The 21924-nt window shown below is 41.4% G+C and overlaps 1 protein-coding gene across 3 annotated transcripts in view; it reads left to right on the forward strand.

Moving 5' to 3' along the window:
* The window catches only part of LOC124045290 (synaptotagmin-like protein 5), a 66697-nt gene continuing 44773 nt past the window's right edge, over positions 1 to 21924 (forward strand). For all 3 annotated transcript variants that reach the window (XM_046364586.1, XM_046364597.1, XM_046364593.1), the window contains exon 1: positions 1 to 107. The gene's annotated coding sequence lies outside the window, so the exon portion shown is untranslated. The remainder of the gene's footprint in view (positions 108 to 21924) is intronic.

Below are 21924 nucleotides of genomic sequence, written 5' to 3' on the forward strand. Positions count from 1 at the left end.
CTGTGATCAGAGAGACGCGCAAAGAGATGGACTAACTGCACAAGCTCCCCCATAGCATCCACTCGCAGGAGTCACCAAGCCACCACTTGCTGGAGTGCTGCTTTCAGGTATGATGGCTTTTCTGTTACAATCTTAAGAGAAACCATTGTAATTTTATGTTGGTGGTTCTATCTGTGTGAAACATGAACTGCGGTGAATGTCCCAGAATGATTCTGAAAGGGAGATTCCCGACGAGGAGGTAACAAGCGTCAAGAGACCAGTAAGCCATTCCCATAGCGAATAACCATCATCATAAGCTAATTCTTAAAACTCATAGGCTACATGCTGTTTTTGCAAAATTGCGATAGATTTTAAACATTTATTTTGTATTGTTACATAACCTTCTAAATAATTGTATTATGGACAAATAATTCAGTAGAGTAATTATAAAATAAAACGTTTCTGTTCAGGTGAGGTCTCAACTACCATACAGCTGCATGTAAAGTTAGCAGCGTTTGTTTGTACAGGTGCAATGCAGCAAAAGGCATTTTTTTGTGCTCTCCGTCCAGTCACACTAGAAACTGGTTCGAAGATGTTCAATTTATCTGACAGTTATTGTTGTCTAGACAGAGCTGTGAAATATAGGCTAATTATAGAAAATATTATTTCTATGGGCTATTATTATGATACTGTGAAACAATTTACACATTTTGCATCTACTAACTTAATAATGAGTAATTAGACTATCCCACAGAGACATATGTTGGATTTAATGCAATAGCATGAACTGAACTCATCAAAATGTTTCATATTCACTTAGCACCTCTTAAACTAATATTGCATCAAAGTTACAGGCTTATGGAAGCACATTCCTGCCACCAAAATGTTTTTAAAACCTTAATACATTTTGAGATAAGTAAGTCAACATTTTGAAGAAATGTATGTCAACATTGAGACATTTTGAGATAGTAGCATTATATGGTGACATATCACCCAGTGTTCTTTGCAAGTTCATTTTTTTCACATTTACATATCGGTCATTTAGTGGGCACATTTGTCCTTTATTGTTGATTAAACAAATTACATATCACAGTCATAGCAAGTAAAATGTTTCTGTTACCTTTACTGAAAATGTTGTTGTAGTTAAGGATGCATTGGTCTTCCAAAGAATTGTAATTATAACAATATATCATAAGATATCTTTGCCTATTCCTGAATAGTGTCAATACAATACTGAACTATTAAAGGTAACTTGATACCAGAGCAATGAAACACAGTACAATACAGTAAAAGTGACTATTAAAATCTAAGAAAGTTGTTTCTATAGTATTTTACTGTAATCACAAGGGATTAAAGGAAGCAGGTTGGCTGCAGGCAATTGCATATTAATGAATACTAGATTGTCTTAAAAGGTAATTGTCACGTTGGTTCGTAATAGGTGGACCAAGATGCAGCGTGGTATGGTTCCATCCTCTTTATTTTGAAGTGAAACTCAAAGAAAACAATAAATGCAAAACTAAACGTGAAGCTGCTAGAGTGCTCACAGGCATCTATACATAGTCAAGATCCCACAAAGCACAAAGGGGAAATGGTTGCCTAAATATGATCCCCAATCAGAGACAACAATAAACAGCTGCCTCTGATTGGGAACCATACCAGGCCAATATAGAAATATAATCACCTAGATGTCCCTCCCTAGTCATACCCCGACCTAACCAACATAGAGAATAAAAAGCCCCCCCCCTCTGGATATGACTAACCCAACATAGAAATATAATAACCTAAATGTCACACCCCGACCTAACCAACATAGAGAATAAAAAGATCTCTGTGGTCAGGGCATGATAGTAATGAACAGTCCACATCACGTTTTTGATTAGATTGGATGATATTTGGATGAAATCACACCAAAGTATGATACAAATTCAAAGTTTCAAGATAGTAGAACAGGATAGGATATGTTTCTTCATTTGTAGCATTATGTGGTGATTTCGATTTATCCATGTTGCAGACATCGACACAACAGGGCCACCGGCAAATGGCATATGGCCCAACACTTTTGATTTGGTTTGATAAAAAATATTGACACACAAGCATCGAAAATAGGGACAAAGTACATTTGTTTAGACTGATTTGCCTCTGATTTGCCTCATGCTGTTATGCAGGTGAATGAGGACCCAAAAGCGACTTGGCGAAAACAGAGTTTTTAATCCAGTAAAGTAACTTTACAATCAAAAGGCATAATTCTACTCGTAATGACGAGAACAGACTGGAGACTTGATCAAGAACTGCAGGTTGCCTCGGGAAGGCACTTGAACGTAGCAGACTCAGACACCTGCTCACCACGCAGCATCTGAGGGAAACACGACACGACAGGGCGATACATAGACACAGCACGGTGAACAATAGACAAGGATCCGACAGGACAGGAACGGAAAACAAGGGAAGAAATAGGGACTCTAATCAGGGGAAAAGATAAGGAACAGGTGTGGGAAGACTAAATGATTGATTAGGGGAATAGGAACAGCTGGGAGCAGGAACGGAACGATAGAGAGAAGAGAGAGAGGAAGGGAGAGAGAAAAAGGGGAACGAACCTAAAAAGACCAGCAGGGGGAAAACGAACAGAAGGAAAAGCAAAATGACAAGATGATATAAGACAAAACATGACACATGCACAATAAATCTGTGCTTCAGTCTGATCAACTGTAGACTACTCATAACAAACACAGCTGCAAGCTAAAGTCATTTATTTATAGCCTAAAATAGGCCTATTTATTTGTGTCAGGAGACAATGTGAATGTAATCAAATTTGGTTTATATTCAAACTTGGAGTAGCTAGGCTACCTAGACCTTATCAATGCAAAATGATTGACTGGATTTAATCAATACAATAGTGATGGCATGCTGTGTGAGTAAGTTTTGAATTACAAATGCAAAGGCCTACACAATACAACCCTGCATAAAGTTATATTGTTCAAGTGCAGTTGAACAGGAATTACATTTACTCTCATGGGTGGGCAAAAATACCTATCTCAAAGCCACGCTACCAATATGCCATGCCTGCAGGGTTAACCCAGCATAAAACTGAATAAAAACTAAACTGATGGTTAAATTAACCCACGTTTGGGTAATCTAAATGTGTGGCCTATTAGGGGTGTGGCTTATATAAAATGTATAACAATAGTGTGATAACGAAGTGGTAACGATCCCAACATTGGGATATGCATTTAAGGAACCGTTCCTATGCCGTCATTGTAAATAAGACTTTGTTCTTGACTGACCTACCTAGTTAAATAAAGGTTAAATAAATCAAATGTAAAAACTCATACACTGTTATAAACTTTATTAAAGCTACAAAAGAGTCAGTGCTAACCTGAATGACAATTCCCTCATGGGTGGCCAAAAAATAACTATTTGAAAGCCACGCCCCTACTAAGCTACGCCTCCATTCTCCCGATCTGACCTTGTGTATCATAGCTCAATAACCAAGCATCAACAACCCAACTTAAAGAACTGGCTGGGTCAAAATAACCCAACATGTGTTCTGTTCAATATTTACCCAAATTGGATTGTTTTTTAGAATGTGGAACTGCAGCGCAGGCTGTTCGGAGCTGTTGCGGAGTGTTCTAGCATGTTCTGGACTGGAGTAATGTTATGTTGGACTCTGCTATGTTGTACTGCACTTACTACACCAAGTTGGTGGTGAAATGCTGCATAGAGCTGTGCCTGTGATGTGCTATGTAGTTGTGTTGTGCTGGGTTTCCCTCCCTCCCACTCACTGGCTTTGATCCCCAATCCCCCTATTAAGTGTCTCGGCGCTACGCCGCTGCCTTTTGGTATGCAAATGAATGACTTAAAAATCATACAATGTGATTTTCTGGATTTTTGTTTTAGATTCCATCTCTCACAGTTGAAGTGTACTACCTATGCTAAAAATTATAGACCTCTACATGCTTTGTAAGTGGGAAAACCTGCAAAATCGGCAGTGTATCAAATACTTGTTCTCCCCACTGTATATCTTTGTAGTGACTGGGTGTTTTGATACATCATCCAAAGTGTAATTAATAACTTTACAATGCTCAAAATGTTCAATGTCTGCTTTATTTTTTACCCATCTACAAATAGGTGGCTTCTTTGCGAGGCATTGGAAAACCTCTCTGGTCTTTGTGGTTGAATCTGTTTTAGAAATTCACTGCTCGGCTTACAGATAATTGTATGTGTGGTGTACAGAGATGAGGTAGTCATTCAAAAATTATGTTAAACACTATTATTGCACACAAAGTCCATGCAATTTATTATGTGACTTGAAAGCACAGTTACTCATGAACTTATGTAGGCTTGCCATAACAAAGTGGTTAAACCTATTGACAAGACATTTCAGCTTGAATTTTTTTAATTAATTTGTAAAAAATAAAAAAACAGAATTCCACTTTGACATTATGGAGTATTGTGTGTAGGCCAGTGACAAAACATCTCAGTCTCAATTTAACACGACAAAATATGGAAAAGGTCAAGGGGTGTGAATACTTTCTGCTTTTATACTTACAAGACCATCGTCCTTGATTGAGCTGTTTTGTCTGTATTTTCTTAAACCTTTATTTTAGCAATACATGTAATTCAGAAAAAAATACATTTCATAACATATTTCTTTGGTCAGTAAGTGCCCAACATAACAACATGTGGTGGTGTGTTGGACACAGTCACTCATATAGAACCTGTCTACAATTCTGATTTCTGTAACCGTTAGCTTACCTGTGTAATATTGACATAAGCTCAGAAACACTTGTTTTGCAAACATGGTCCTGTTTTATTAATTGCTGTGCTGAACAATGGGCAGTTCATTACCTCTGTCAAATGAGTTTGTAGCTTAAAGTTGTGGGTATTTGTATATATGTTTAAAATAAAGATGGTTATGCTGCAATACCATATTTACAATAGGCCTATATCTAAAAATACATAGAGCTTAATGCTATATATATGTATAGACATTACATGGACAAAAGTATGTGGACACATGCTCGTCTAACATCTCATTCCAAAATCATGGACATGAATATGGAGTTGGTCCCCCATTTGCTGAAATAACAGCCTCCAACCTTCTGGAAAGGCTTTCTACTAGGTGTTGGAACATTTCTGCGGGGACTTGCTTCCATTCAGCCACAATAGCATTAGGAGGTTGGGCACTGATGTTGGGCAATTAGGCCTTGCTCGCTGTCGGCGTTCCAATTGGGGTTGAGGTCAGGGCTCTGTGCAGGCCAGTCTAGTTCAGGAAAGGGCCTTCCCCAAACTGTTGCCACAAAGCACAGAAGCACAGAATCGTAAGCACATGTAAGAATGTAAGCACAGAATCATCTAGAATCCTGGAACGTTAAGATTTCCCTTCACTTGAACTAAGGGGCCTAGCCTGAACCATGACAAACAGGCCCAGACCATTATTCTTCCTCCACCAAACTTTACAGTTGGCACTATGCATTCAAGCAGGTAGCGTTCTCCTGGCATCTGCCAAACCCAGATTGCCAGATGGTGAAGCGTGATTCATCACTCCAGAGTCCAATGGCTTCGAGCTTTAGACCACTCCAGCCGACGCTTGGCATTGCACATGATCTTAGGCTTGTGTGTGGCTGCTCGGCTATTTTGTCCCCTGACACCAAACGCGATCACGTCACGCGGGTTAAAATATCAAAACACACTCTGAACCAATTACATTAATTTGGGGACAGGTCGAAAAGCATTAAACATGTATGGCAATTTAGCTAGATAGCTTGCACTTGCTATCTAATTTGTCCTATTTAGCTAGCTTGCTGTTGCTAGCTAATTTGTCCTAGGATATAAACGTTGAGTTGTTATTTTACCTGAAATGCACAAGGTCCACACATAATTAATCCACACATAAAACGGTCAACCGAATAGTTTCTAGTTCTCTCCTCCTTCCAGGCTTTTTCATCTTTGAACTTATATGGTTATTGGTATCTACACATTCATAGTATTACCACGACAACTGGCAAAACAGTTTGTCTTTCAATCACCCACGTGGGTATAACCAATGAGGAGATGGCACGTGGGTACCTGCTTCTATAAATCAATGAGGAGATGGGAGAGGCAGGACATGCAGCGTGATCTGCGTCAGAAATAGGAATGACTTCTATTTTAGCCCTTGGCAACACAGACGCTCTTTGGCGCGCATGACCAGTGTGGGTGCAATAATTGAATAACATAGATTCCTATATTTATTTTGCAACGCGAGCGGTGTAGTCAGGGTATTAAACTCGGTAGTGAGTTTTGCAACCAAGGACAGAGCATTTTTACGTGCTATGCGCTTCAGCAATCGGCGTTCTCCTTCTGTGAGCTTGTGTGGCCTACAACTTTGTGGCTGAGCTGTTGTAGCTCCTAGACATTTCCACTTCACAATAACAGCACTTCAGTTCACCGGGGACACTCTAGCATGGCAGAAATTTGACGAACTGACTTGTTGGAAATGTGGCATGCTATGAAGGTGTCACGTTGAAAATCACTGAGGTCTATGGAGATTGCATGGCGGTGTGCTCGATTTTATACACCTGTCTTGATTTTGTGGCTGAAATAGCTCAATCCACTCATTTGAAGTGTAATATACAGTGCATTCAGAATGTATTCAGGCCCCTTCACTTTTTTACACATTTTGTTACATTACAGCCTTATTCTAAAATGTATTAAATAAAACAATTTCCTCATCCACCTACAAACAATACCCCATAATGACAAAGCAAAAACAGCATGGCTACCACAGCATTCTGCAGCGATACGCCAGTCCCACTAAGCCCGAACCAGATGGGATATCATTTGTTTTTAAACAGGACAATGTCCCAACACACCTCCAGGCTGTGTAATGGCTATTTGACCAAGAAGAAGAGTGATTGAGTGCTGCATCAGATGACCTGGCCTCCACAATCACCCGACCTCAACCCAATTGAGATGGTTTGGGATGAGTTGGACCGCAGAGTGAAGGAAAAGCAGCCAACAAGTGCTCAGCATATGAGTGAACTCCTTCAAGACTTTTGGAAAAGCATCTCAAATATAAAATATATTTTGATTTGTTTAACAATTTTTTTTGGTTACTATTTGATTCCATATGTGTCATGTCGTAGTTTTGATGTATTCACTATTATTCTACAATGTAGAAAATAGTCCAAATTAAGAAAAACACTTGAATGAGTAGCTGTGTCAACTTTTGACTGGTACTGTATATATATTATTTAAATAGCAGGACACTGTGAAGTCCATTATTCCACAGAAGAGTATGAATTAGGCTGTTGGAGAAGGTTTTAATCCTAAGAAACCTGCATACATATTGTTTGAAGTAAAATAAAACAACATAGCTACTCATAGCTACTCAAAGCTGTTTGCTAGAAAACCTTGCTAGATCGTGGGTGGAGTAGGCATTGTGGTACTTATGAATTTCCTTTTCCGGCTTCAGACCAATGCCTACTTATCACTTTAAACATATTTTTTTGTTTTTAATTTCCGTGTTTTTTTTTTACAGCGGAAGGTGATGGATGATACAACATTTCCACACGCTAAAGTGTTCTTTCGAAAAAATAATTTGCACTTCAAATTATGTTTTGTCCACATTATTTATTTTCCAGGGCCACTTTGGCACTCAACAAACTGTATGGGGCCACAAACAAGACACCACTCACCCAGAGGCAGTGTTTCTGGTGAGCGGAGACTTTATCACAGGGAGACTTAAAACCGTCCTACTTCACTTCTACCAACACGTCTCCTGCGCCGCTAGGGGCACTAAACTCTAGACCAAACTCTAGAAACACATACAAGGCACCCCCTCGTCCTCCCTTCAGCAAATCTGACCATGACTCCGTTCTCCTGCTACCTGTTTACAGACAAAAGCTCAAACAGGAAGTACCAGTGATGAGCTCAATACGGAAGTGGTCAGATGAAGCAGACGCGAGGCTACAAGACTGTTTTGCTAGTACAGACTGGGATATGTTCCAGGATTCATTCGATAGCATTGAGGAATTAACCACAACAGTCACAGGCTTCATCAATATGTGCATAGGCGATGTCGTCCCCACAGTTACTATAAGAACACATCCAAACCAAAATCCAAGGATTACATGCAATGTCTGCGCTAGGCAAAAGGTTAGAGCTACAGCTTACAATGAATGGGACATGGACATGGACACATACAAGAAAGCCTGCTACGACCTCCGAGACATCAAACATGCGAAATGACAATATAGGAAGAAGGTGCAATTCTATGAAGCCGGCTCTGACACTCTTCGTATGTGGCAGGGCTTGCAGACAATAAAGGATTAAGCGATCCAGAACTCCCAAATGAGCTAGATGCCTTTCATGCTCGCTTTGAGGAATATGACACTGTGCAAGGAAGCCCCGGTTTTACCAGATGACTTTGTGATCTCGCTTTGCGTGGTTGATGTGAGCAAAATGTTTAAAAAGGTTAGCAATCACAAGGCTGCCGGGCCAGACGGAATACCAGGGTGTGTTCGCAAAGCATGCGCAGACCAGCTGGCAAGTGTCTTCACAGATATTTTCAATCTATCCTTGTCCAAGTCTGTAATCCCAATATGTTTCAAGCGGACCACCATTGTTCCTGTTCACAGAACTCCAAGGTAACCTGCCTAATCGACTATCACCCTGTGGCACTTACATCTGTAATTATGAAGTGCTATGAAAGGCTAGTCATGACACACATCAACACCATCATAATAATATAATAATAATATATGCCATTTAGCAGACGCTTTTATCCAAAGCGACTTACAGTCATGTGTGCATACATTCTACGTATGGGTGGTCCCGGGGATCGAACCCACTACCCTGGCGTTACAAGCGCCATGCTCTACCAACTGAGCTACAGACACCCTAGACCAGGGCTCTCCAGTCCTGTTCCTGGAGAGCTACCACCCTGTAGGTTTTCATTCCAACTCAAAACTAGCGCACCTGATTCAAATAATTTGTTGGTTTATAAGATGTATGAAGTTAGTTACAATTGGGGTTGAAGAGAAACCCTACTGGAGGGTAGCGCTCCAGGAATAGGGTTGGAGAGCTCTGCCCTAGACTCACTCTGCCCCAACAGATCTACATATGACGCAATCTCAATTGCACTTCACACTGCCCTCTCCCACCTGGTCAAAAGGGGAAATAGCTATGTGAGAATACTGTTAATGAACTACAGCTCAGCGTTCAACACCTTTAAGCTAGGGACCCTAGGATTGGGACCCTAGGACTGAACCCCTCCCTCTGCAACTGGATCCTGGACGACCTGTCGGGCCAGCCCCAGGTGGTGACTGTAGGCAACAAAACCTCCGCCATGCTGACCCTTAACATGGGGGCCACTCAGGGTTGTGTGCTTAGTCCACTCCTGTACTCCCTGTTCACCCCCATCTGCTTAGCCTCGCATGACTCCAACACAAGCACAACAGAGGGTGATGCGGACAGGCCAGTACATCACTAAGAACTCTTTTTATTAAAAAAAAATATTTTATATATATTGACTTTCAACTTTCAAACCCCCTCTACATCAGGGGGTTGTCAGATGAAGTTCAGAAAAATGGCCAAATACTCCACCCAACCAAGCCATAGATTGTTCACTCTGCTACTGTCTGGCAAACGGTACCGGAATATCGGCTCCCGGACCAACAGGCTCCGAGATAGCTTCTACCCCTAAGCCATAAGACTGCTAAACAGTACAATTAATGGTACCCAAACGATCTGCACTGACTTTATCTTGCACTCACCCTACGCACAGTCACTAGACTGTACATACAAACCATATACACAAACTCAGTCACACACACTACATTGACACTCCCACACCAAACCCCACACACATTCACTACATACACCCACACACACTTAACACACACGCAGACCGACACAACACAATCACAATCACACACACAGACACATGACACACACTTTTCCTAATTTGCTGCTGCTACTCTGTTCTTTATGTTACTCTTATTATATATTATCTGTCCTGATGCCTAGTCACTTTACCCTGCCCTCATGTACATATCTACCTCAAATATGTCCTACCTCTGCACATTGATATGGTACTGGTACTCTATGTACTGTACAGTGTTGTGAAAAAGTATTTACCCCGTTAAATTTTGTTCACTTTTGCACATTATTGACACTGGATGTTATATCTTCGACCAAAAACAAATATTTTATTAAAGGGACGCTGAGTGAACAAATAACACAACAAATGTGTACATATTTATTAAGGAAAGTAATGCAACACCCAATGCCCCTGTGTGAAAATGTAATCACCCCCTTAAACAACAACTGGTTATGCCATCTTTAGCTGCAATAACTGTCACCAAACACTTCCTGTAGTTATCAATTAGTCTCTCACAGCACCATGCAGAACTGCTTCAACTCAGTGACATTTCTGGGTTTTTGAGCATAAACTGCTAATTTCAGATCCTGCTACAACATCTCAAACATATTCTTTTTCGTGAGCAATGTTTTTTTGAGAGTTATTTATGACTTCCTGGGCGATTTTATGCCTAGCTCTTGGAGAGATTTTGGTACGGCCACTCCTGGGAAGATTCACTTCTGTACCAAACTTTCTCCATTTGGACAATATGGCTCTGACTGGTTCGGTGGAGCCCTTGGGAACCCTTTACTCTTCTTTAAGTCACCACAGAGAGAGAGAAAGAGACCGAGACTTAGAGGTTAGACTACCTTTCAAAGTATATTATTCGGCCTATGTGATCTAAAAAAGGACAATACAATCACGAGGATCCGCTTTTATAGACAATATATACACCCACTGACACACAGCCCTCGAAATATGAACTGGAATTAGATGGGTCTATTACTGAACTTTTTGTTGAACACAAATATTTGAATGGGAAGAGACTGTCACTGGCAAACATGGTTACGAGGAGGGGACACTACAATATAATGTTGTTGGGTCTTGGCCTCATGGAGAAAAGCACCCTAGCTAATTACAACACACAAAGTAAGAAAAACAATTAAATGCATCATTCTGACATTTCCTAAAATTATTAGTAATATACTGATGAAATAGACCTATATAAGCAATATAACAATGCAGATGTACAAACTATGGCATATATGACGATAAGTGGTTAAGAGGCCAGCCGTAATTTTGATTAAGACATGAGCGAGCTGAGACAGATGTAGCCTATATGCCGCCTATTTGTTCAGCACTTTTGAAATTGACAGCGACATAATTCAGAACATGGGCCGTTCTTACAGTATTCTCCCTGTACAACAAGTCTGAACCTTAGGGTAAATAATGGGGACACATAAGTAGACAATGAAAGCACTTACAACATTCGATCATTACATTTCTCGAAAACAGGCTATAGACTACATGTGCAGATGATGAAAGCTTTTGCAATGGGGCAGGTAAGCAGGCAATGAAAGCTGTTACAATATTTGATGATGACATTTCTCTAAAACAGGCTATAGGCTACATGCGCACCACCAACTCAGAACAGTAGGATAAGTTCTAAGTGGGAAAGGGACCACATTCTTAGGGTGAGACGCATAGGCTAATAACTGCTTACTACACAGCTGCTTACAACACTTAGTATTACTTTCTTAGCTACAGTATACATATCTCCCTGGCATATTACATCACTTACGTAGCAGAATACTAGACATATTTATAGACTCACCATTGTTGTGCTGTGCTCACTTGAACAGTAACTTGGCAGGGTGGTCCTTGTGGGCAAACTTCTCAATTACTTTGTCATCCAAGTCTGGCATTCTCTGGATGAAGGCCAATGCATTTAACATTTTCTGTCCCATGGAATTGCGTGTGAAGGTTTTTTATCCTTTTAAGGGTGTAAAAGTCTCTCTTGTCATTGGAGTGGTGATGATTATTTTGAGAAGAGAGACCGTCTCAGACAAGGCCTCCTGCAGATATTTGGTATTTGGTATTTTATTAGGATACCCATTAGCTGTTGCAAAAGGAGCAGCTATTCTTCCTGGGGTCCACACTAAACATGAAACATAATAATACAGAATTACATAATACAGAACATCATTAGACAAGAACAGCTCAAGGACAGAACTACATACATTTTTATCTACAAACACGAAGCCTACATATCAATGCATACACACAAACTATCTAGGTCAAATAAGGGAGAGGCGTTGTGCCGTGAGGTGTTGCTTTATTCGTTTTTTGAAACCAGGTTTGCTGTTTATTTGAGCTGTATAAGATGGAAGGAAGTTCCATGCAATTAGGGCTCTATATAATACTGTACATTTGTTTTAGATTTGGGGGCAAATGAAAATACCCTGGTGGCATGTCTGGTGGGATAAGTGTGTGTGTCAGAGCTGTGTGTAAGTTGACTATGCAAAGAAATTGGGATTTTCAACACATGAATGTTTCCTATAAAAGGAAGTGATGCAGTCAGTCTCTCCTCAACTCTTAGCCAAGAGAGACCAGCATGCATAGTATTTATATCAGGTTGTTCTCAGAGTGATTTCAATAAAGAAAGTGCGTTCTTTCTAGTGTCCAGCTAAGGAGACAGGTAGAGAGTGGACAGCTCCGTTTTCATCTTCTCCTGGTTGCCCACAGGCCATATCTTGGTAGCACACGGGAGTGCTGCGGTCAGAAAGGAATGTACATACTGGGGGGAAAATGAGCTGCCCACCAACTTGCTGCAATTAAGTGGTCACTTTCAGAAAACCTTTCTTGCACATGAGCAGCGATTGTGTCGCATGCTTCCTTCATCATGGGGGTAGTGTTAAGTTCTCTCCACCTTGGTTCAGTGGCATCAACATGTCCATTGGCCAGTGCAATAGTTTGCTCGCAAATGTTTGGAATGTTCACCTTGAAATTGTTGATTGCTCAGGCGATTCCTACTGCATCAATGGTTCGATTCTGCATTATGTTGTACAAAACATCCACCTTTGGATTGACCTAGGAAAAGAACTCGAGCAGTTGCAGAAATGTGGGATCCTTGAGGTTCATGGACAGGCCATAAGCCTCGCTGATGGTGATCTCATCCCATCCAGGCTGAGTGCGGATGTCTTCCATGCACTGGGCCAGTATCTTATGGTCCTCCCACACAGCATTGACGGTTCTGCTTTTGCAGTTCCATCATGTACCCGGTGGCTTGGGGACCCGTCTGTTTGTTGATTCCGCAAGAGCGGAGAGTCTTTTGGGTGAGCCTGTGAAAAAGGTGGAAAAGGAGGATAGGCCTGCAAAAAACACTTCAAGCATGCTCACTCTCCCAGCACAAAGTTTCTGGTGTTAGATTTTGTCAGTGTACGTAACAGTGCACCAATTGCGCGTTTGGGTAAGTCTCTTTCAGTAGCGTTTGGACACCACGTACATTACCACTCATCACCGCTGCCCCGTTGTAGGTTTGTGTAACCAGCTTCTCCTTGACATTCAGTGGCGCTAGGACTTGTTTGATAGTGTTGGTGTGGCCAACACCAGTTTTGTCCTTCACCTCTACGAACTCCAGAAACCTCTCACACACACTGTTGTCTGGTAACATGTAGCACAGCACTATTACCATCTATGATTTGCAGGAGACGTCAGGGGTCTCGTCTACATATACAGACGCAAAAGGAGTCTCAGACACCTCCTTAACTACAGTATAGCTTCTCTGTACACTTCATACATACAATCCAAAAGTTTGTTTTGGATCGTGCTCAATGTACCCTTAAAAATTGGTTGGTTGTCATAATGCTTTTGTAGCCTGTAATCTCCATGCATGGTCTCAAAAATACCACTGAAAACGCCTGGGTTCAAGGAGTCAGCCGACTCGTTATTTCCCCTCAGTGCTGTCTCACAATTGCCACACAATTTAATGCATGCTATAATTCTGGCAAGCACGTACTTATTCTCCTCCGTTGTTGGCTGTGAAGGTTGATGACTTCAACTGAAGTCCATCATTCAATGGACTTCAGGAAACAGCAGAGGGAGCATGCTCCTATCCACATCGACGGGACCTTAGTGAAGGAAATAGAAAGCTTCAAGTTCCTCGGCATACACATCACTGACAATCTGAAATAGTCCACCCACACAGAAAGTGTGGTGAAGAACGCCCAACCTCAGGAGGCTGAAGAAATTTGACTTGGCCCCTAAAACCCTCACAAACTTTTACAGATGCACTATTGAGAGCAGCCCGTCGGGCTGTACCACCGCCTGGTACGGCAACTGTACCGCACGCAACCACAGGGCTCTCCAGAGGTTGGTGCGGTCTGCCCAACGCATCACCAGGGGCAAACTACCTGCCCTCCAGGACACCTACACCACCCGATGTCACAGGAAGGCCAAAAAGATAATCAAGGAGATCAACCACCCGAGCCACATCCTGTTCACCCGCTATCATCCAGAAGGCGAGGTCAGTACAGGTGCATCAAAGCTGTGACCAAGAGACTGAATAGCTTCTATCTCAATCCCATCAGACCTGATTATGCAACCCTGCACCTTAGAGACTGCTTCCTTATATACATAGACTTGGAATCACTGGCCAGTTTAATAATGGAACACTATTCACTTTAATAATGTTGACATATTTTGAATTACTCATCTCATATGTATACTGTATATTATTATATACTATTATATTCTACTGTATTTCAGTCAATTCCACTCGTACATTGCTCAATCAAATATTTATATATTTCTTAATTGCATTATTTTACTTTTAGATTTGTGGGAATTGTTTGATACTACTGCACTGTTGGAGCTAGGAACACAAGCATTTCGCTACACCCACAATAACATCTGCTAAATATGTGTATATGACCAATAACATTTGATTTAATTTGATAAACCAATAAACATTTACGCTCACCTCTGGACTACAGATGACAGATTTCTGGAACCCAGCGGATCCAGAAAGCCATTTCCAGTCACAGTGACCTCATCACTCCTTGCCATGACTCCGAGGGGAAAGATTGAAACAATACAGCCTTCATTAAGAACATTCTCCATTCAACAGACCGTTTCACTGGCCTCCCTGGGGAAATGGGAGATTACATTATTATTTCTGTGTTCATTACGTTGATCTCTCTCTCTGTGCCAATGTTCTCCTGCTGGCATGCAGCCACTGGACAGGAGGTGTGCTGTGGTCCTTAATCTGTCTCTGTCACTTTGAATAGTCAGGCCCCTAATTAACTAGATGGATTATCATCACCCAGAGCTGATTGGATTGTCAATGCTTCAGAGCTGATTGGATGGTCAATGCTTTGAGAACAACAGAAGAGTTGGACGACAGGTGGAGAAGGTGGATGAGAAGAAGAGGTGGAAGGGAGGAAGAGGGCTTCTCAGGACAGGTGTTGATTTCAGTGTTACTTGTGTAGCATTTTGCACAAAGACTGTCACAGTGTTGTCGTGACTTGACTTTAAAAACCTGTCTAGGGTATGTGGGATGCTAGCGTTCCACCTAGCCAACATCCAGTGAGATTGCAGAGTGCCAAATTCAAATACAGAAATACTCATTATAAAAATTCAGAAAAGATACAACTATTTTATATAGGTTTAAAGATTAACCTCTTGTGAATCCAACCACGGTGTCAGATTTCAAAAATGCTTTACGGCGAATGCATACCTTATGATTATTTGAGAACATCGCCCAGCAGACAAATCATTACAAACAGTAACCAGCCAAGTAGAAGAGTTACACAAGTCAGAAATAGAGATAAAATTAATCGCTTACCTTTGATCTTCATATGATTGCACTCAGAAGACATTCATTTATTCAATAAATTTTCCTTTTGTTTGATAAAGTCTCTCTTTATATCCAAAAACCTCCATTTTGTTTGCGTTTTCTTCAGTAATCCACAGGCTCAAACGAAGTCACAACAGGCAGACAAAAAAAATCCAAATTGTATCCGTAAAGTTCATAGAAACATGTCAAACGATGTTTATATTCAATCCTCAGGTTGTTTTTAGCCTAAATAATCGCTAATATTTCAACCGGACAATAACGTTGTCGATATAAAAGGTAAACAAGAACGGCGCTCTCTCGGTCGCGCTGATGAAAAAGCTCTGTGACACGGCAGGGTCCACTCATTCAGACTACTCTTACTCCCTCATTTTTCAGAATACAAGCCTGAATCAAGTTCTAAAGACTGTTGACATCTAGTGGAAAGCATAGGAACTGCAATTTTAGTCCTAAGTCAATGGATACGGTAATGACATTGAATAGAAAACTACCAAAAAAAAGAAATCCTGAATGGATTTTTCTCAGGTTTTCGCCTGCCAAAATATATATTATACTCAGACACTATTTTAACAGTTTTGGAAACTTTAGAGTTTTCTATCCAAATCTACCAATTATGTGCATATCCTATCTTCTGAGCCTGAGTAGAAGGCAGTTTAATTTGGTCACGCTTTTCATCCCAAATTCCAAATGCTGCCCCCTACCCTAGAGAAGTTTAACATTAATCTGAAGACAGTTAATCCGATGAATAACAAACTGTTTAATTATTACCTGATTTAACTTTATCATGTAACAATTAACTCATTAGGATCTAGGTAATTTTTTTCTCCACACATAGTGTTGTGTGTTCCTTCCAAACAACTCAACTTTAGTTTAATCTGTCCTCAGAGTATTTTGCCAGTAGCCTAGTCGTTAGAGCGTTGGACTAGTAACCGGAAGGTTGCAAGTTCAAACCCCTGAGCTGACAAGGTACAAATTTGTCATTCTGCCCCTGAACAGGCAGTTAACCCACTGTTCCTAGGCCATCATTGAAAATAAGAATTTGTTCTTAACTGACTTGCCTAGTTAAATAAAGGTAAAATTAAAATTAATTAAAAAAAATTGCCAGTAGCGCTGTGGAACATCCAGATGCTGTTTTGCGAACTTCAGACATGCAGAAATGTTTATTTTGGACAGCAGTGGCTTCTTCCGTGGTGTCCTCCCATGAACACCTATCTTGTTTAGTGTTTTACGTGTCTCGTCAACAGAGATGAGAGACTCGTCAACAGAGATGTTAGCATGGTCCAGAGATTTCTGTAAGTCTTTAGCTGACATTCTCAGATTCTTCTTAACCTCATTGAGCATTCTGCACGGTGCTCTTGCAGTCATCTTTGCAGGTCGGCCACTCCCAAGGACAGTAACAACAACTCCATTTATAGACAATTTGTCTTATCATGGACTGATGAACATCAGCAGCTCTAACCAACATCTCCAATCTTGTCTCATTGATTGGACTCCAGGTTAGCTGACTCCTAGCTTTTGGAGAAGTCATTAGCCTAGGGGTTCACATACTTTTTCCCAACCTACACTGGGAATGTTTAGATGAAAAATCCATTAATTTGTGTGTTATTAGTTTAAGCAGACTGTGTTTGTCTGTTGTTGTGACTTAGATGAAGATCAGATCAAAATATATGACCAATATATGCAGAAATCCAGATAAAATCCAGGTTCACATACTTTTTCTTGCCACTGTATGTAGTGGGTTACTTTCCAAGTTACTGTATTTCCTGTATAACAATTTTTATGACATCACAAAATAACAAACAAAATAATAGTGTTCTATAGATCGCCTCTGACCGTTCCCCATGTTCTATGTTAGAAATATTGTTCCAGTATTCGCTTTTGAACGTGTTAGTTTCAGCAGGAAATAAGTATGTTGAAACAAAGCACTTTCCTTTTGGTGAATCTTGAGAGCGCAGGCCTGAATCTTCTCCCTTGATTTACAACAGGGCGTGAGTTGTTAACCCCCACTAGTTCTTTCCTTCCCCCTCTATAGGGTGAGAGGGGGTCTGATTGAAGTTATTCATTGCAAACCTGATCTGACCTATTCGGATTCTCGTGGACAGTCATGACAGTGTCTTAGGCGTAGAATAAACCCTTCAAACCACAATCTCTCTTTGATTGGGACTCAACCATCATGATGACTCGATGAGTATAACAACCTGTCATGATAGATATGACAGCGGCAGTGAAAACGCGATCATTGTTTGATAATGATATCATCTCTTTGTGTTTTGTTCCCCTGCCTCCGCTCAGCATGGCTTGGTTTATTTCTGTGTCATCATTGCCAAAGCTTCTTCTCAAGGATTCCTAACCAATCTCTCCCTGGCATTCACAATGTCAACGAATATGACACGTACAACAATACTATCAACGTTTAAGGTCAAAGGTGATCTCTCCTGCCTCCTCCACTCTTGTAATTCCTTCATTCTTTTCTCTCATGTCTCTCTCTCCATCCCTCACTTCCTCCTCCCTCTCTCTCTGTGGGTGTGTTTTATTGAAGGGGACTGTCATCTCTGTGGATGGGCTTTGTGTTTCCATGCTAATCTTGGCCTGTGCATGGTGGCATATCTCATTTAGAGGAAAAAAGACACAACCAGGTCATTAACAGCATGGACGTGGAGATGCATTCCTTCAGGGGCAGGAGGAGAGCAGATAACTGGAGAGGAGGAACAGGGGGATGAAGCAGGGGTGATGAGAGGGAAAGGGAGAAAGGAGGAGTGGAGTGATGAGGAATTGAAAGGACAGGTTTGAAAGGAAAAGAGAAGAGATGAGGAGTGTAAAAAGGAGAGTGATGAGGAATTGAGAGGTAGAAGCGGAAAGGAGGGGGGAGGTAAGTCTATAGAGGCAAAGGCTCAGATGGTTGAATCTATTTCTCATTTTCTGCTCCATTGAGCCCCGCATGAAGTTGCAGCAGCCTTGGGCATGGTTTGGTGATTACTCAGACTCAGTATTATGGGTTGTAGCGATACTACTGCAGGGTAGTGATGTTGTATCATTACGGCTGTTGTGTGTGCTTTATTACATACGTATAACATATTTGTTGGGCAAGTAACCCTATCCAGACCAGTGTGTGTATGTGTACAGTATGTGCTTGTGTTGTGGAACTCTTTATTCTGCCCCCTGTCCCAGCGTGTGTCTAATGAATTGGAGCTGCAGACAGTACACAGAGTGCTGGGAATTATGGGTAGGTGTGCCCTATATAAATGAGATGGGTAGAACCTGTCCCAGCATGCAGATGCAGAGTCAGTGTACTCTCCCCAATCATAATGTTTCATATTAGGGAGGGAAACTCAAGACTGGTCTGAGATCAGTGTCTAGGGGGAAACTTTATCCTACTCCACTTGCAGTTACTGTATTTCATCACAAAATGGTGGCGTCTGATGAGCTGCAAAAGTGTAATGTGTGTTTTTGGAATGTCTGAAGATCACATGATGACTGAAACATATTTTATATGTATAACAAAACTACATTTTGATACTAATTGAATTAGAATGTTGTGTCTTTTATAATTGGCTTCCCACACATCTTTTGTCTTAGGGCAGAACATGCACCATGGCTATTTCTCTCAGACATCTTCAGTGATTGTCAAGCTTAATTGGATTGTGATTGCCACAAAATAATAATTAGCAGTATTTCTCAACAGGTATTGGCATGCATGTCTAAACAAAGGAGTGAGTGAGATTGATGGATATAGATATTGATGGATATGGATATTTATCCAAGTTTCTAATCCTGACAGTCGTGCTGAATACAGATTGCGTATAAATGTGATTTGCAGGCCTGATGTGGCCTGTAAACCAGGAGGTTCCTAACACCACTGCGATTTAGGTAATTTTATTAGGTTGTACATAATTCAATCCAAACTAATATTTCAATAAAAAGTAAGAACTTTAAAAAAAACAATCAAATCAATACATCAAAGCAAAACTAAGCAGATCTAATCAAATATCATTAAGATCAACACAAAAATACAATAAAAATGGTCTTTTCACAGTTTATATTAAAAGTCTTCCACAGTGTGTTGGAGTAGATCTTGTCTGTTTTGATTTTGGAGCTTGATTGTTGGACTAGCAGAGAGGTTGACGGTCTTCTCGCAAACATTCCCAATTTCCCTTCAGCATGCAAGGTCTTATCTCTGGCTGACTGGAAAGAGGCTATCTGGCCATCGATTGCATCTCGCTGTGCAGAGAGACTGACATCCTATCTACAGGAAGTGGATTATATGCCGTTAGATAGACAGCAGAAATTAGATTCAGTGCATTTCCCCAAAAATGTCAGATAAAGTTAATGTTAAGTGCGTGTGTGTGCATGTGTGTGTGTGTGTGGAGCTTTTTACATACCTTTCTGTAGAAGGTTAACACAATGAGTCTAAAGGTTAACGAGCTCAGCTCTATAGTCTCCAGGCAGGTACCAAAACACTCAAACCTTGAGAACCACCTAGATATACTAGACGAAATATACTCACTATGTACCAGATAGGGATCTATTCTATTCTGAATGCATGTGCTTGTGTATGCCTAATTGAATTGTGCAGTGACTGTACATACCTGTTTCTGTGTAATGTACACCAGCTCCCAACTCAGCCACACCAACATTAACTAAACTCAGCAAAAAAAAAACGTTTTCCCTTTTCAGGAAGCTGTCTTTCAAAGATAATTCGTAAAAATCCAAATAAGTTCACAGCTCTTCATTGTAAACTGCAATGTCCGTACTGTGAGATGCCTAAGACAGCGCTACAGGGAGAAAGGACGGACAGCTGGTCGTCTTCGTAGTAGCAGACCACGTATAACAACACCAGCACAGGGTCGGTACATCTGAACAACACACCTGCGGGACAGGTACAGGATGGCAACAACAACTGCCCGAGTTACACCAGGAACGCACAATTCCTCCATCAGTGGTCAGACTGTCCGCAATCGGCTGAGAGAGGCTGGACTGAGGGTTTGTAGGCCTGTTTTAAGGCAGGTCCTCACCAGACATCACCGGCAACAACGTTGCCTATGGGCACAAACCCACTGTCGCTGGACCAGACAGGATTGGCAAAAAGTGCTCTTCACTGACGAGTCGCGGTTTGTCTCACCAGGGGTGATGGTCGGATTTGCGTTTATTGCCGAAGGAATGAGCATTACACTGACGCCTGTACTCTGGAGCAGCGTCGATTTGGAGGTGAGGGTCCGTCATGGTCTGGGGTGGTGTGTCACAGCTTCATCGGACTGAGCTTGTTGTCATTGCAGGCAATCTCAACTCTGTGCATTACAGGGCAGACATCCTCCTCCCTCATGTGGTACCCTTCCTGCAGACTCATCCTGAGATGACCCTCCAGCATGACAATGCCACCAGCCATACTGCTCGTTCTGTGCGTGATTTTCTGCAAGACAGGAATGTCAGTACTCATGGCTAGCCGAATAGCCCTGATCTCAATCCCATTGAGCAAATCTGAAACCTATTGGATCGGAGGGTGAGGGCTAGGGCCATTCCCCCCAGAAACGTCTGGGAACTGGCAGATGCCTTGCTGGAAGAGTGGGGTAACATCTCACAGCAAGACCTGGCAAATCTGGTGCAGTCCATGAGCAAGAGATGCAGCTGGTGGCCACACCAGATACTGACTGTTACTTTTGATTTTGACACCCCCTTTGTTCAGGGACACATTATTCCATTTCTGTTAGTCATATCTGTGGAACATGTTCCATTTATGTCTCAGTTGTTAAATCTTGTTATGTTCATACAAGTATTTACACATGTTAAGTTTGCTGAAAATAAATGCAGTGAGTGGATGTTTCTTTTTTTGCTGAGTTTACAACACAGTATCCGATGTCCGTCAGTTTTACATACAGCAGCCTTTTTATGGCTTTATCATAAAACACACTGAATGGCTGGCTTGCCCATAGAGGCCCATTCCAGTCATGTTGACACCGTGTCACAGCCTCCCATCTCAAATAACTTTCTGCACTTTATGTGTTCTGTTCCAATAACTAAATCCAGCCCCTGTGTTCTGTACATTGAGTCACTGTGGTTAGAGAGGGGAGATGTGGTGTGGCACTCATTCAAGGTCTCTTTCAATCTGTGTCAGTATGCAATGACGCAAAGATGTATGGGTATCTTCTCGCCCTGTAAGCGTCACGGTTGTTCTTCGTTTGTGACATTTTAAATAAAAGGAAAATGTACGCTCACCACGCTGCACTTTGGTCCACTTCTTTCGACGGCCGTGACC

This window comes from Oncorhynchus gorbuscha, linkage group LG01 (assembly GCF_021184085.1).
Source record: "Oncorhynchus gorbuscha isolate QuinsamMale2020 ecotype Even-year linkage group LG01, OgorEven_v1.0, whole genome shotgun sequence".
Taxonomy (NCBI): Eukaryota; Metazoa; Chordata; class Actinopteri; order Salmoniformes; family Salmonidae; genus Oncorhynchus; species Oncorhynchus gorbuscha.